At 31.8% G+C, this 15,886-nt stretch overlaps 1 pseudogene; it reads right to left on the reverse strand.

Moving 5' to 3' along the window:
- Positions 1–4,572: 4,572 nt before the first annotated feature.
- Positions 4,573–5,109, reverse strand: LOC149243398 (cullin-1 pseudogene; annotated as a pseudogene).
- Positions 5,110–15,886: the final 10,777 nt, after the last annotated feature.

Below are 15,886 nucleotides of genomic sequence, written 5' to 3' on the forward strand. Positions count from 1 at the left end.
ATTCCTTTGTGCATAGACTATTCCAAAGGTGCTTAACTCTTATATCCTTATCACTTTTTAAAACATTAAAGAATTAAGCCCCAAACCATGTGTTATTGCTTCACATGTCATCCTCGTGATCTTGGGTTTGGATTAGTCCAGAGCTATTGCCCCTCTTCTTGTACCCAGATTATCGTTAGGCCCAAATTTAACTTTTCCAACAATCTCATATATTATAAACTTTGATCTATCTTTCCCCATATATATCAGCGAAGGGTGTTGTTATGGCACTTTTCCCAATCTGAGGGAAATCCAATGATCTGAAAAAATTGGCAAGACAATCTTCTCTGAAGTTCTGGATTTCTTCAAATTATGTGACTTTGTTACTATTCCCACGTCAGTCTTGGGATCTGTCTCATAACCATGTGCAACTATTTAGGTGGGCATGGATGTGTTGTTGTTTGTATTTCTATCTCTTCCCGAATTGTATTAAAACCAAATTTATTTGCAATCCAAGTAAATCCAAGTCCAGGATGGCACCCACTTATCACTATGTCAAATTTGTTAAGTCTTGGATTTGTGAGAGAACCATGGTATTTGTGAGTTAATGGAATTACAACCAAAATTCACATGGAATAACCCTTGGAATATTTCAATGGATAAAGATCCTTTACCTTGTGTGTTGACTCCCAAATGTTTTTCCCAAAATAATGTAGAGAAGAATGCTCGACCCGGATAGGATAACTCAGAAATTTTGTGTGGTTATATCTGAAGCGACCAATTGTGCTAGTGTGGCACTATTTATAAAGAGTTTCCCCACTTATACTTCTACAAGCCCTCTTATTATTGAACATTATTGAAGATTAATGGTTAGCCTCTTATTATGAGTTGTCATGTCTCCTTTCCCCTATCTCTCTCTCTAAGCTCTAATCGAGGCTTTGAAATCAACCTTAAATACAGACCAGCCTCAAAGGCACCTTCTTTGCTGTTATCTGATTTGGTACTCACTATATCAAACTAGTGAAAATTACTGACAGACTCTAGCTAGATGGTGAAACTATGCATATACATGAAGGGAAATCAAAACCATATTCATTACTCACACCAAAAATATTTACAATGAGTTACATAAACCCTTTGTCCGAGTCACTCTAATAACATGAACTTAAACTCTGTCTACTAGACTCCTGAACTAACTTTTCTCAATTATACACATGTATATATATTTCCTTTGATTGGCCATCATATCTCTAAACCAAAATGAAATTGTTTGGAAATCTCTCTATTATTCCTAAAACTAACTAAAAACTCATCTTGACACTTGCTTTTGTTACATAGGCCCACTTGGGAAAAGAACCATCTTATCTAAAATATCCTAACAACTTAACAGTCCATATTGTTTCTAGAATCACGACACGTGGAACTACATTAAAGTAATTTGTATTCCTAATTTATACAAATTACTTTTTTAAGTGAATTTCCTTTCCATTTGGAAATTTACTTGAACCCCATAGGGTCTCGACAAGAATGAAATTCCTAGAGGTTGATACTCCTGCATCACTAATAAACCTATATGAAGCTAGAAAACCATAGGTCAACCTAATAAACTTAGTAACCTATGTAAACCTAATTCAACACAATAAACCTAGGTCCACTTGATAAACTTAGTAAACACAAGTTAACCTTGTAAACCTAGTTTACCATTTTTATGCTATTAAACCTATATGAACGTAATGAATCTAATAAACATAGTAAATATAGTCAACCTAATAAATCTATGTTAGAATACTAAACAAAGTAAATGTAATAAACATTGGTGAACCTAGAAAACATAGGTCATACTATTTAACTAGTCAACATAAGTCAACTTAGTAAATCATGGTTGACCATGGTTGACAATGGTTAACCTCGTAAAATTAATAAACATAGGGTAACCTAGTAAACCTAGTTCAACCTAGTAAAACTAATAAACTTAGGTCAACCAAGTAAACTCTCGTGAACCTAGTGAATGCAGTGAACCTAATAAACATGATAAACTTGGGTCAACCAAGTAAAGCTAGGCCAACCTTGTAAACCTAGGTCTATCTTATAAAGCTAGGCAATCTCAATAAACCTAGGTAAACTTAGTAAACCATAGGTTAGCCTAATAAACCTAATTCAACTAGTACATCTAGTAAATCTAGTAATTGTAGGTCAACCTAATAAACCTAGGTCAACCTATTAAATATAGTTAATCTAATGAATATCAATCAACCTATAAATGTATTAATCTTAGTAAATATATGTCAACCTAATAAACCTAGGTCAAACTAGTAAACCTAGGTCAACATACTAAATCTAGTTTGCCTAACGAATATCAATCAACCTATAAATGTATTAATCCTAATCAATATAGGTCAACCTAATAAATCTGATTCAACCTAGTAAACATAATAAACATAAAAAACATTGGTAAAAATAGTCAACCTAATAAACCTAGGTCAACCTTTTAAATGTATTAAACCTAGTAAATATAAGCCAACCTAATAAATCTAGGTCAATCATGTAAACATAATAAACCTAATAAAAATTGGTCAAACTAGTCAAGTTAGTCAACTAAGGTAAACTTAGTGAATCCGCTAAAAGTAGGTCAACCTAGTGAAGCTAGTAAGCATAGGTCAACTTGGTAAACCTAGTAAACTTAGGTTATCATATCAAAGGTAGTTAATGTATGTTAACATACTGAACATATGTTAACTTAGAAAAATCAGGTCAACCTAGTTAATTCTCATGGTGACTATTGTTGACTATGGTACCCATCTTGACTATGCTTGATCATGTTAATCATAGCATACCATAGTCAATAATAGGTGGTATTTTTTAATGTATAGATTTATGTATAGTTGATATGTTATCAATGAGTTAATGTGTAAATTTAAATATTATTAATGTCATGTTAATGTGTTGGTATATATTAATTACTAGGGTAATGTGTTGATTAATGTATCACTATTATCTATGATTATTAGTTTTTTCACATTATAAGATCTTGCTTAATAAAATATACCTATCTTTTTACTTGGGTAATGTGTTGATTAATGTATCACTATTATCCATGATTATTAGTTTTTTCACATTATAAGATCTTGCTTAATAAAATATACCTATCTTTTTACTTGGGTAATGTGTTGATTAATGTATCACTATTATCCATGATTATTAGTTTTTTCACATTATAAGATCTTGCTTAATAAAATATACCTATTTTTTTACTTTCTCTTTCCTATAGAAGAGAAGTCTTTGAATACATTTATAAATTATGTTGTCTCCAAAAATACATATTTTTGTTTAATAAATATATCAAAAGCTTATGTGCAGAGAATGTATTGAAAGGTCTAAGTCATATTTTAAGAGTGAGTGGGCAATGTTTTCATTGAAAATGGGTGACAGATTCAGACAAACCCAAAGAGTGAGGCATGCAAGTACCTAAATATTGTGGCAACTCAAGTTCCTCCAAGTAAGTGAAACATGTTCGCAGTTTTAACAACAATGGCGAGGGTTGTTAACAATGCAGGAAAGAGACTGCAACCAGGGGACACCAAAATGTAGCTATGGACAGTGAACAAACTTTGGACTGCCTTATTTCTTGAGGTATGGATTTTGGACTGAAGCCATGGACTGCAAATATTTTTTGGAATGTCTTATTTTAATAATACTGATAGTCGTAGCAAAAATTATTCTTAGTATAATACTAAGAGATATATGGAACAGAGGGAAGTAAATGGAACAGGGGTGAACCATCCAGAATTTTACTAGGATAGAATATGTTTCTAGAACATGTCTATACTTACAATGAAGGATTCTTGAATATAACAAGATAGATTTTTCGGGGTCTTGAGTTATAGTTCTGGGAAGGGGATTGGTGGATAACAGAGCTACTTAGAGGAAATCAATATAAAAGAGTATGTGAAGTGGTTGCATGTCTTGTGGACAATAATTTAAATAACATCTGGAAACAACCTTCTCAGGTATGCAGACAACAAAAACCATCAAACAAACTTTGGAGGAAAAACCAGAGGAAGTAAAGTCCAATGAAAATAAGCTTGGACATTTCATGTGCAGCGTAGCAGAGAAATGGCTCAAATGTAGTTTCTGGTGGTGTCAAATTTGGTGTTGTTGGCTACATGACTACTGGATTTAACTACAAGATTAAATCGCATTGGGGTGTATCTATTAACTACAAGTTTCGAACTCAAGTCGGTTCACTGGAGATCCACAAAAATATTCAATGGAGGAACAATCGCTGATTACGGATTTAGAAATAGATGTGGCAAGGCGCATCGAAATAATGCTGGAAACTGAAAATGACATTGCAGTACAGAGTGGGCATAAGAGATCCAAATCTGCCACAGTTAGTTCTCATAGCGGAAAAAGGAGAGTCATAGAACATAGATCATCCAAAATCAAGTAAAATGTCCAAGATAAAATAAAACAAACCTAACCATGAGTTGCACTACAGATTTGTTTTCGACTTGCACCTCAATCAACGACTTTAGGGTATATATCTCAAAAAATTAGAGTTTTGATTGTCCAGTTCCAGGTACTCCTTTGAGATCAAGTATAAATTCGGGGTTTTATTGCTTTAAATTCAGGCTTGAACGTGCTTTGGAGCTGTTCAACACACTCACTCAATAGTTGATGCTGAGGCAAGATCTTTGCAGCCTTCATGATGCGAACTATTGCTGCATCTATTGAGCATTGTCTTTCTTCTTTTACATTTTCCATCACTTTATTCCTCTCGTTCACATTCACCTCTGTAAAGGGAATCTTAATCTTCTTCAACTTGTGTGAAAAGGCAGTATTGAATTCAAAATTATCGCTTGTAGATATTGTTGCAGTGCTAGGTTCCTTTACAAGAATCTTATACTTGCCACATGAAACTGAATGGAGTAGTCGAATAACATCTTCATCTTCCAAATTTAGTTGACGTTTAATTTCTTCATAGCTGAGCTTTATAGCTTCATTGAAGAGCAATAGCAGAGTTTCCTGGTATGTTGTTACTGACAACTCTATTATCGCCGAGCTTATCTCGATTGCAGATTGCTCAAGCTCGTTGATGTGGCCAGTGGGCCCATCCCTCTCCGTTGCCATTCCGTCAATTGACAATTCCGTTAATACTTTCAATATTCCGACCAGTCCACAGCTATCTTGATTTCCGGCACCTCTGACAGCCAACACCCTGAAGCTAATACAAGTGCTGGATAAGACATGAGCTTAAATGCATTCAATTCTACTCCCCACCAAAGGATTTCAAAATTCAAATGCTTTCCCGCTTGATTTCAAATTGAAAAACTGCTCACGAAATTTCTGCAACAGGTTGTTGAATAGAGGAATAAAATGGCTCTCTGCTTCATTTTGAGCTTCTCGCGCATCGACAACAGGTTGTTGAATAGGGGAATAGATGGCTCTTTATTTCATTTTGACCTTCTCGCGCACAAGCTATGTAAGCCTCTTTCAAGCTATGTAAGCCTCTTTCACAACCTCACTAAAATCCCCTCCAATACCATATTATGATCTCAACACTCTTAAAATTTATATTGGGAATAAAAAACTAATTTACTTGATTCCATTTCCTTTTAATTGATGTTACTTTGCAGTTGAGGATACACAGCAGTAGCGTTGAAGGCAGAAAGTAGAGGATTAATTCGAGCAGAACCAAAACAAGTCGTTGATACGGTTATTAAAAGAGGTTTTGGATGTCGGATCCTGTAATGGATTACCATATCCAGGAAGAAGATCACTTTCGTGAGGACGATGTAGCCATAGAGATTACCATATCCTGGCATTAGATCACTTTCATGAAAACAATGTAGCTGTACAGAGAAAATATTCTCAAAGTCGATTCAATTAATTCCAATCGAGTACCAAATTTTGTTGTTCGTTTCAATTTCAAATATAAATCTTTCATGATGTGCAAGTCCATCAAACCCTCTTGGTAGGAAAAGATGTACTATGGATGTATTTACATATCATTTTATTAATTATCAATCAAGGAAGTGCTATCCAATTTCTGAGTTTGAAGTTGTTGTTTGAGATAAACTGCATTGTGTATGACCATATTACATTTAATCCATAAAATTGGCTTTAATTTTACATGTTGGTTTTCCAATAAGTTTCCAATTAGACTGGTTGACTACTATAATTCTAAAAACAAAAGCTAATTCTGAATACAAGTAGGACATTGATGAATTCTCGAGCGTAGTACAGATGTGTAAACTATTCACAATCTATTGAAAATTATTCGATTCACATCATATTCTTATTGTTTCACTTCATATTCTTATGGTTCTTTAAAGTAATTTTGGATAATAAAAACATCTATCCATAAAAACATTTTTAATTATATTTTAAATTTCTACAGATCCTTGGATATAAATTAGTTGGCAATATTTTTTTGAAATTGTAACATTTTTAATTATATTTTAAATTTCTACAGGTCCTTGGATATAAATTAGTTCGCAATATTTTTTTGAAATTGTTGCTTCAAATTCTGTGTTAATTCTTTTCATCAATAGACTACTTTAATATGCCGAATGTTATAGTGATTTCGATCAAAATTAACTTCATAGGAGTAAGAACCTAGCTTTCTTGATTCCAGAACTTCAAAGTAATATTTTTTACAAATTAAATATGTAATAAAAATTTTATTTGTTTACTACCAAAACTAACTTAACTTTTAATAATAGTAGTAGAGGCTTGAAGTTAGAGGGTTCCAAAATGCAAAAGTTCTCTCTTTTCAGAAACTTGTAAGAGCCTTTTGTGTGTAAATAAGACTAAAGATTTTTTTTATGATGTAATGGACTATAACAAGATGAAGATTTCCTATATCAAATAATTTGTTTATTACTTATTTGAAGTCGTGGTAATTTGATAGTTTTCCTATATATTAATCAGATGAAGAATATGTTGTCAAATATATTATTTGAAATTAAACTTGTTTTTTGAAAGATCCTATTGCATTATACTAGTCATAAGAATATGACGAGTTAAAATATTTTTTTAAGGATCTTATTACACTATAGTTAGTCATAAGAATATGCTTAGTTAAATGTGTTTTGTCTCTCAATATGTTTAGTTAGATTTACATTATACCTAGTCATAAGAATAAAAAGTTTTTTCAATAAATAAAATAATGGAAAAATAGTTTAACTGTTCAAGGAGGATAAAATATTTATTGATTTTTAATTGTAATATGCCAAGTCACTCTATAATACTCAATTTATTTTTTGTAGTTTGACTCCATAAGTTCAAAATAACATTAAAAAAAAAAAAATTGTAAATACATTGTTTTATGGCAAGGTTCTATGTGGTGATGGAATGTAAAGCTCTTGTTTGGTAATTAAAAACTCTTCATCTTGTTTGGTATTTAAAATAGTGAAGTATTTAAATCATGTCTGCCATATTGTTTAAAAAAAAATATTGTGAACTATAATTGCTTTAATTGATGAGTTTAAAATTTGTAAATTTTTTTATAATAATTCAAATTAGTATAAAACTTAGATACCAACACACTTTCCTCTTGAAATCTCCAAGACAAATGAGAGGTGGTATAGTGCAACTTTTAGATTTTGAATTTAAATTTGAAACTCAAACAAACCGCCCCATCACATTTAATATTTAAACTACCTTGCTAACTCACCATATCACTTACTCAACCATTTGGAAAAATGGATGACCAAAATATGGGAGGAAGAGGAGGTTGGAAAAGTGCCAAGAATATCAATACCATACATACATACATCTGGATAACATAGTCGTAAGGATAGTTCTCATCATTCTCCGATTGCTCATCAATTAAATAATGGATACATTGAAAAGATAGATTTTGGAATCAATTCAAGAAAAACTATGACCTTAATAATTCTAGCCAATAGGAACTGTAACCCATAGTAACTCTAACCAATGAGAACTATTACCACAATGACTCTAGTTGGCAAGAACTTTGATCAATGAATGAATAAAATGATTATAGGTCGTTGGTCATAATAGTTCCCTCATCAAGAAATTCCCTATAACTATGACTAATAAACATTGATTATAGTTCTTGTGAGTCAAGGTTCCTAACTAACAAAGGGATTATTCCCTAGAACTATGATTGAAAAACAAAGATCATAGTTTAATTTCATAGTCAAAGCTCCCACATCATAATTCTTGTTGTCATGATTCTTGTAAAATAAAGTCATAGTTCCTAATTGACAAGGGAACTATGAACAACAAAGGAATGATTCCTAAGGTCATAGTTCATGAGGGTCAAAGTTATAGAGGTGATAGTTATTATCCGTCATAATTCCTAAGGTTTAAAGCTCTCAAGTTCATTGTTCTTATATGTCATAGTTACTATGGTCATAGTTCTTGTGGGTCATGTTTTCTATTGGTTAGAGATCCCAATGATAAGAAAGCTCATAAAATTTCTTCAATGAGAGTCGATGAAGTGCCTGTTGGAAAATGAGAGAGGGAGGGAAATATAAATAGAGAGAGATGGAGAGAGAGAGAGAGAGAGACTAGAAAATGTGTAAATGGAAATAGAGAAATAGAGTGTTGGGAATAAATTAGTCATAATGGTATAAACAACAATTACATCCATACGATTCCATTCCATCAAATTCCACAATACGAGGGTTTTCAAATTCCACAAAAGCAGTGTTTTCAAATTTCACAAAACTAAGGTCTTGAAATTTCACTTCAATATACATCGACAGACGTCGCCAATTTGTGATGCATGGTCAATATGGTGTGTTTACTCACATTTTCTAATTATGCACTCAAATTTGAACTCACTATGTTGGAGTTTCCACATTCCACATTGCTATGGTTTTCAAATTCCACGAAGCAAGGGTTTTCATAGTGCATAAAACTAAGGTTTTCAAATTGCATAATTATATTTCCTAATAATGCACACACACTTTTGAGCCATGCTAAGCAGGTAGCCTCGCTGGGGTCCTAGTTGGTAACTTGGGCCTTACGGAGCCTAAACAACTAGGAACACATGTGAATTCCTAAGAAGAAGCACACATTCTTGTGGGCATGTGTTCCTCATGATAGCCCCATTTCCACTTTTGGGGTCATCATTCTTGCGCAAGTGCCCTTAGTTGATTCTCACTAGTTTTTTCAATTATGCATAATCCTTCTCAAGCTCTCATTATAGAATTTCTCACAAAATTCCTTCATACACTTCATGCTAGGTGTTTTCTCATTAGTCTACATAGTTTCTTTCTTTTACCACATATGAAATCATTTCCACACATATGTGATTCCACAACCACTTGCCACATGCTTATTTACAATATAACAATAGAGTGCTAAGTTATTTCATCATGACTATTCCCTAATTAAAAAAGCCTCCATCATGTTCTAGTTGATTTCTTACACTTGTTTGAGAAACTTCCACATATTTAACTTTATGTATCTATATATTACTCTTTTATGTTTATCTCATCATTCTAGATTGGTCATGGTTATGAGCAATGCAATAGGTTATCATCATTCATTTCTTAAAACCCCCATTTCTTTATACTTATTTTTCTATCTTCTCATAGGTTTGTATTGTTTGAGGGGTGAGTTTCTTTCAATTTTGACTTCATTCATATGTAATTTACGAAATTGTGATACTATTTACCATTTATAATTTATCTTATTTCAGATTGAATTATTATAGTGTTCTTCATCTATCTCAATGTTTTCATAGTGGAAGAATTAAATGAATCAACTTGTACAGTCTTTTTTATGAATGGGTCCTAATTTGGGTATGAATTCTTCCAAAGCCATTTTGAGGCATTAAACTTTTTTTTTTTTTTCTGGGGTAAAAAAATTCTTCTTTGTGCGAGATCATCTGGTACTCGAACTTTGTATGCAAAATTTATGCATCTCGCAAGTTTATCTACCATACTAACCACCATGCTACAAGTCGATGTCACATTAATCCCCGCTACTCATGCATATGGGGCTAGCCATGTGTGTAATTTAAAAAAGACTCGAGAATGTCCAAAATCATAACTCTAGTTGATGGTTGAGGGAGTCAAACTTTTCATATAGTTAGCTATTGGGTTATGTTAAATACTAGGACACTAGGAGGAGTAGGGGTTACATTTCATATTATTACATTCTCTTCCATATTTGAGCAAAGAAATTGGGAGTGGGATGTTAGAGAGAAAAATAAGGGCTTAAGATTTTGTAGCAACTTTATAAGCCATAGGTCTTAGGTAACTCTATAGAGAGTACCTCTTTCTTTGTATCTACACATTTTTCCATACTAGAGAATAGAGATCAAAGCAACCTCACCTTCTAGCTAGGTTTCTCCCATAAGGGTTTCCCAAGGGAAAAATTGTGCTTACTTTGATTAGTGTGTGTATTTCTTTTCACTCTATATTGCTTGCATTTCAACTAATTTATATTTAAGCATACAAACAATAAATAAAGAATCTGAGATCTAAAATAATTAATATTCACAATGAAAAATTCAATATTTATCAGATCTATTATGATGGATTGTTCCAATGGAATATCCATGATAATTTACTGGTCATCTCCACATCTTTCCTAAACGAATAGTGTCTTCTTTACTACCACATGTTACGTCGATCAGTTGAACATATTATGTGATTGTATGTTACTTCATCTTTGATGTTCTTTTCTTAATGTCCATGGTTAGGCTTTTATCTCCATTCTTCCCATCTTCAAAATGCAACATCCTCAAAGAAAGAAAATCCAATAACCATTAATTAGGAGTTATGCTCAACAATCATCTTGAATCCATTTTATATTTGAACCCATCATTCATATCAACTGGAATTGCATTTTCAAACTCTGCCATGATCATGAAAAGTAAGAAAACTTTCGGTAAAAATCACATCATCAGAGTTTTGTTGACGCATTTTGAACCATCCAGTGTGGTTCATCACTAGAACAAGATGAAGAACCAGATATTGGCATCAAGTTAAATAGATGGAGAGAAAAAATTTAGTCGTTATAATATAACAGTTAGATATGACTAAATAAATAATATTTTAATATAAGGAAATAATTGTTAGAATATAGTTGTTAATATTGGCCATGATTGCCAAGTTGTTACTCTCATTAATCGTATCAGAAGATTCTATTATGAGGACAAGTATAAAAGACAAATAATACATAAAATAATTACCAAAATTTATTTTCCCACACATTACAACTATTTATTGGTCGTATCTATATTTCATTGCCCTTGTAGCACTAAATAAGGTTCCAAATTCCTTTATCCTCCCTTAATTAACTATATAAACCTCATTGTGTCTAAAATGTAATAATAAACCTTTATATTCACATAAAGTTACTCATATTCATGAAGTCATATAATTTAAATTTACTTTTATTTTTGGAATGGTTGTACATATTTATCAATATTAACCAAATTATCCTCGTCATAACTTAGTCCACAACAGTAAAATTAATATTTATACAAAAATATAAATCACAATAAACATTAATGTAAAAGTGTTTCCCAAAAATTTCATATGAAAACATTAAATTCTTACATATTAACTTGTTGCATGTCTTACTTTTTTGGACTTGTTATAGAATATTTGAATTGATTTTAATCATTCTTCCGAATTGTGGAATATGCAATTCTCTAACTTTAAAATGTTGTTAAAACCATTACACTAAATTATATCTTAACAAATATCATAAAAAGACATTACCAATTAAATAAAAATAGAAATAAAATAAATCTCATTTAAAAATATTATTTATTAAATGAAAATAAAAATAAAACACAAAAACATTACCAACTATACTTTACCAGATGTATCATGAAAACATATAAATCATAATCATTGGAAAATCTTAAAATAACATTACCAAGTGAAAAGGTGTCACAAGAGATCAATAAAAAGGTACGGGTTCACCTTATAAATAATTTATTTTCCTCTTTTAATTTTGTTTCAATATTTTATTTAATCACTAGGTATCTTATATATAAGAAGAAGTTATACAATATGGATGCAAATGGGTTTCCTAAAATTGCTTCTACCTTTAGCCAAAACCTCCACCATCGATTGAAGTGAGGATGGCATAAGGATGCCCAGTCTTCGCTAGACCATTGGGGAATAAAGAGGAGATCATCTTACATAATTAAGATAATATCAAAAATAATATTGCTTCCAAATTTAAAGAGAAATTGTGGGAAAATAAAGAGTTGGAGGGAAAAAAGGAAAGTGCAATATTATAAGGAGGTGATCACCCCAATCTGGAAAACCAAAATTATCTCTCTGTCTTGACTAGTGTTAAGATGAAAATGAACATTTCCAATATTAGAACCAATTCTAATGAGCTTCGTAATGAAGTTAAGCATTAGTGAATTCTCAAAACATCGTGGGATGAAAGAGTTTGTCACTTATGTAGGCATTGGTGATTTCTCAAAACACCTTGGGATGAAAGATTTTGTCACCAATAATAGGAGGGTTGAAGATAAAAAACATTTTCTCTTAGATTATCCATCTTATATTCACATGAAAGAGTTTGCCACCAAGCCTAGGAGGGTTGAATCTTATACTCACATTAAAAAAACTTTCTCTTAGATTGTCTATCTTATAGTAAAATTCACCTTCTCCTAGATTGTCCATCTTATAATCACATTAAAGAACTTTCTCTTAGATTTTCCACCTTATACTCACATTCAATCCCATTCAAGCTTATAGGAACTACTAGTCACGCATTCAACTTGTTCAAAATTTTCCACACAATCTAACATGTCTTCAAATACTAGAACTCATGTGGAGGGGGAATTGAACCCACTAGCTACCACTAGAGCTATTTTCCTTTAGCAACCTTCTTAACATTTTAAGTCATAAAAGATATGGTGATTTGGAAACCTTCTCCCACTTCTTTTTGCCCATATAAATAAGATGTTAAAGAACCCTATTTAATCTATTACCTTCTTAAGGTCTGATAGACTATATAAGCCTTAGTGGGCATTAATCATCATACTCATCATCATTATACATCCAAATTATCATTTCACTCCTCTTAATATTATTATAATAATACCATAAATTTTTATTTTTATTTTTATATATAATAATTCAAGCACTGTATAATTAATCTTTTATTTTTTAAAATTTTATATTACTTTTAATTTATCTCTAGATTATTACTTTAATAATAGTTATCATTAAATTATAACAAATTTAACTAATTTTTAAATCCTAAACATTCAAGAAATTAAAAACATATAATTTAATTATGAACGAGAAATAATTACATAATATATATAATTTTTTTAAACGATTTTTCAATTTTTTAAAATAAGACAATAGTTATAATGAAAATATTTAATGTCATTGTCATGAATTTTACAACATCTTAATGACATATTGGAAGGCAATATTCCACTTTGTGTGTGTGTCCATATATATATATATATATATATATATATATATATATATATATATATATATATATATATATATATAGATATATATATATATATATATATGTCAAAATTATTTTTTAATTCAGATGACTTTCCTTCATACCATTAAGATTATCTATATATATATATATATATATATATATATATATATATATATATATATCTATATTTGGTTATTTTTCTAACTGGACAATATTATTTTTCTAACCGGACAATATCATATACACTGAGATTTCCCATTTTATAGAAACTTAAACCATGTTCTTACATGGTAATAAGGTTTCCACTCTATTAACACTCCATAAATAACTTTCTCAAACCTAACTTACTCCATCCTTGATTTATGTGTTAGCACAGGACCCACAGATAGTCCAAATTCCATGTCTTGAACTCTGCATTAAATGGAGCGAGGACAAAGGAGAAATATTAAATGTCACAATTTACCAGGTATAGAATAAATTATCTCTTGTAAAATTTTTCTGACAATCAACAATTCTTGTAATAACTCCAACGTCCGTCTATTCAAAGAGTGATAGAAATGGTGGGCCCGAGCATCAATGTATGCAGGTTTAGAGAACCCTCAATCGAGATAAGGGTTGCCCTTTTATACAAATACAACCAACTATAATAAAATTGGAATAGGATCAACTATTAAAAAATGGCGAAGAAATATATGGTTCCCTTTCGCTTTAACACACTCTAGTGGGATGGATTCTCAACTCTGGACAATTTTCTGTATGTTAAAGGGAACACAAAACAATTTGATTTAAGTCAGTTGCATCTTTATGTTTTACAACTATATATTTGAATTCCTCAGTCTCCTGGAATCCCTAGTTGTCCCAATCTGGGATCACATCCCTGACTGCCTCCATCATTGGTTTGTTGTGCATAAAGCCCTCAGGACCCTTCCATTTTTTCTCTTATGGGGAGTCTAGGGAGGCCCTAATGCACTGATCTTCGATTCCTCCCAGTCTCCTATCTATAGAACCAAATCTTGGATTGTGGCCCTCTTTAAAGAATTTTCTCCTGAGCCCTTCCCTTCTCCTCACCCCTCTTGCCCCTCCTTTGATCTTTGGTCTTCCTTTCCAGTTGGCTTCTTTGATGGAGACAATTCCTTTGGGTCTTATGGTTGTAGAATGATCATTTATTTGGAACCTCATCACCTCTTCAAATTCCTTTGGTTTGGTGGACATGGTTTGAATACTAGGGCCGAGCTTTTGGCCCTATGGGGCACTCTCTATTGTGCTTCCTGGATTGGATTGACAAGCATTTCCATCTTTGGGGACTCTAAAGTTATTATCGATTAGGCCAACAACTGATGTAAACTCCAGAATCTGAATCTTCTCTCTTGGAAACAACATATCAAAAGTCTATCGCAATCATTCATTCAGATTTCCTTCTCTCAAATCTATCGTGAGCACAATAAGGAAGCTGAAATTTTGTCCAAAAACAGATGTTCTACCTCGTTGGGCTCGATCCACTTCCAGGAATTCATCTCAGACTCTCTTTTTTGCTTGGGAAAACTCACCTACTAACTCTTCTCCTGATCCATTTTGAGCTAGGCCTCCTGCTTTTTGGCCCTTCGCATTTTTTATTATTGGTGCTTTCTCTTGATGTCGCTTTCTAGTACATGTTCACTACAATATTATTTCCTTTTTGTCTATACATTGGATGTGGAGTTGGTTATTTCATTGCATCAATAACTCTGTTGTTATGGATAATCTTCATGTCTTTGTTTCTACTTTCTGCTATTGTTGTTACCTTTAGGAGGATGCATATACGTTGCTTAGGTTGCACCCGATGAATTTCACAGAAGAGCATCTATTATCCAATGGGAAGGATGACTCTTGCAATTTGTTTTTCTTATTTTAGATGCATAATTAATTAGCTAAAATATAGAGAAATTCATAATCTTTCAAGGACCTAGTCTATTAGGTGATGCCTTGAATTTCTAGCCATATAGTGACAGATGGCAAGCCAATGGTCAAATCAGATTTAAGGTTCCTCAGATTTTATATGGATAAACTTTTGAAAATATAGGAACCCATTCAAATTTAAGGATAGAATCTTAATAGAAGGAATATCTCTTATAATAAACACTTTTTAATCGAAAAATATACAAAAGCACTAATTTTTCCGTGTGATTTCAAAAAATCTCATCAAATTTAAGTAATCTTCTTAAATTTGAAGAAGGTTCATGTAGTATACGTAAGGTATATTATAAGAGATATTATCATAATGCAGTAAATAAATATCATGTAACAATTGTTCTATAATTAATTGTTGACACCTAATCATAAGGATTGGCTAAACAACTGTAATTAGTGTAAATAAATAATAGAGAAAATGGAGAGTCATTGGGAGATGAACTGAACAGTCACTCCCTCTTGTATATAATAATGAACAACCTGAATTACAATTACATTTGAGGAGTTACCTCCTAGCCTGACATGGTATCAG

Source organism: Pinus tabuliformis, chromosome 8 (assembly GCF_031772625.1).
Source record: "Pinus tabuliformis cultivar Carrire ecotype Pingquan chromosome 8, CPIR1, whole genome shotgun sequence".
Lineage (NCBI taxonomy): Eukaryota > Viridiplantae > Streptophyta > Pinopsida > Pinales > Pinaceae > Pinus > Pinus tabuliformis.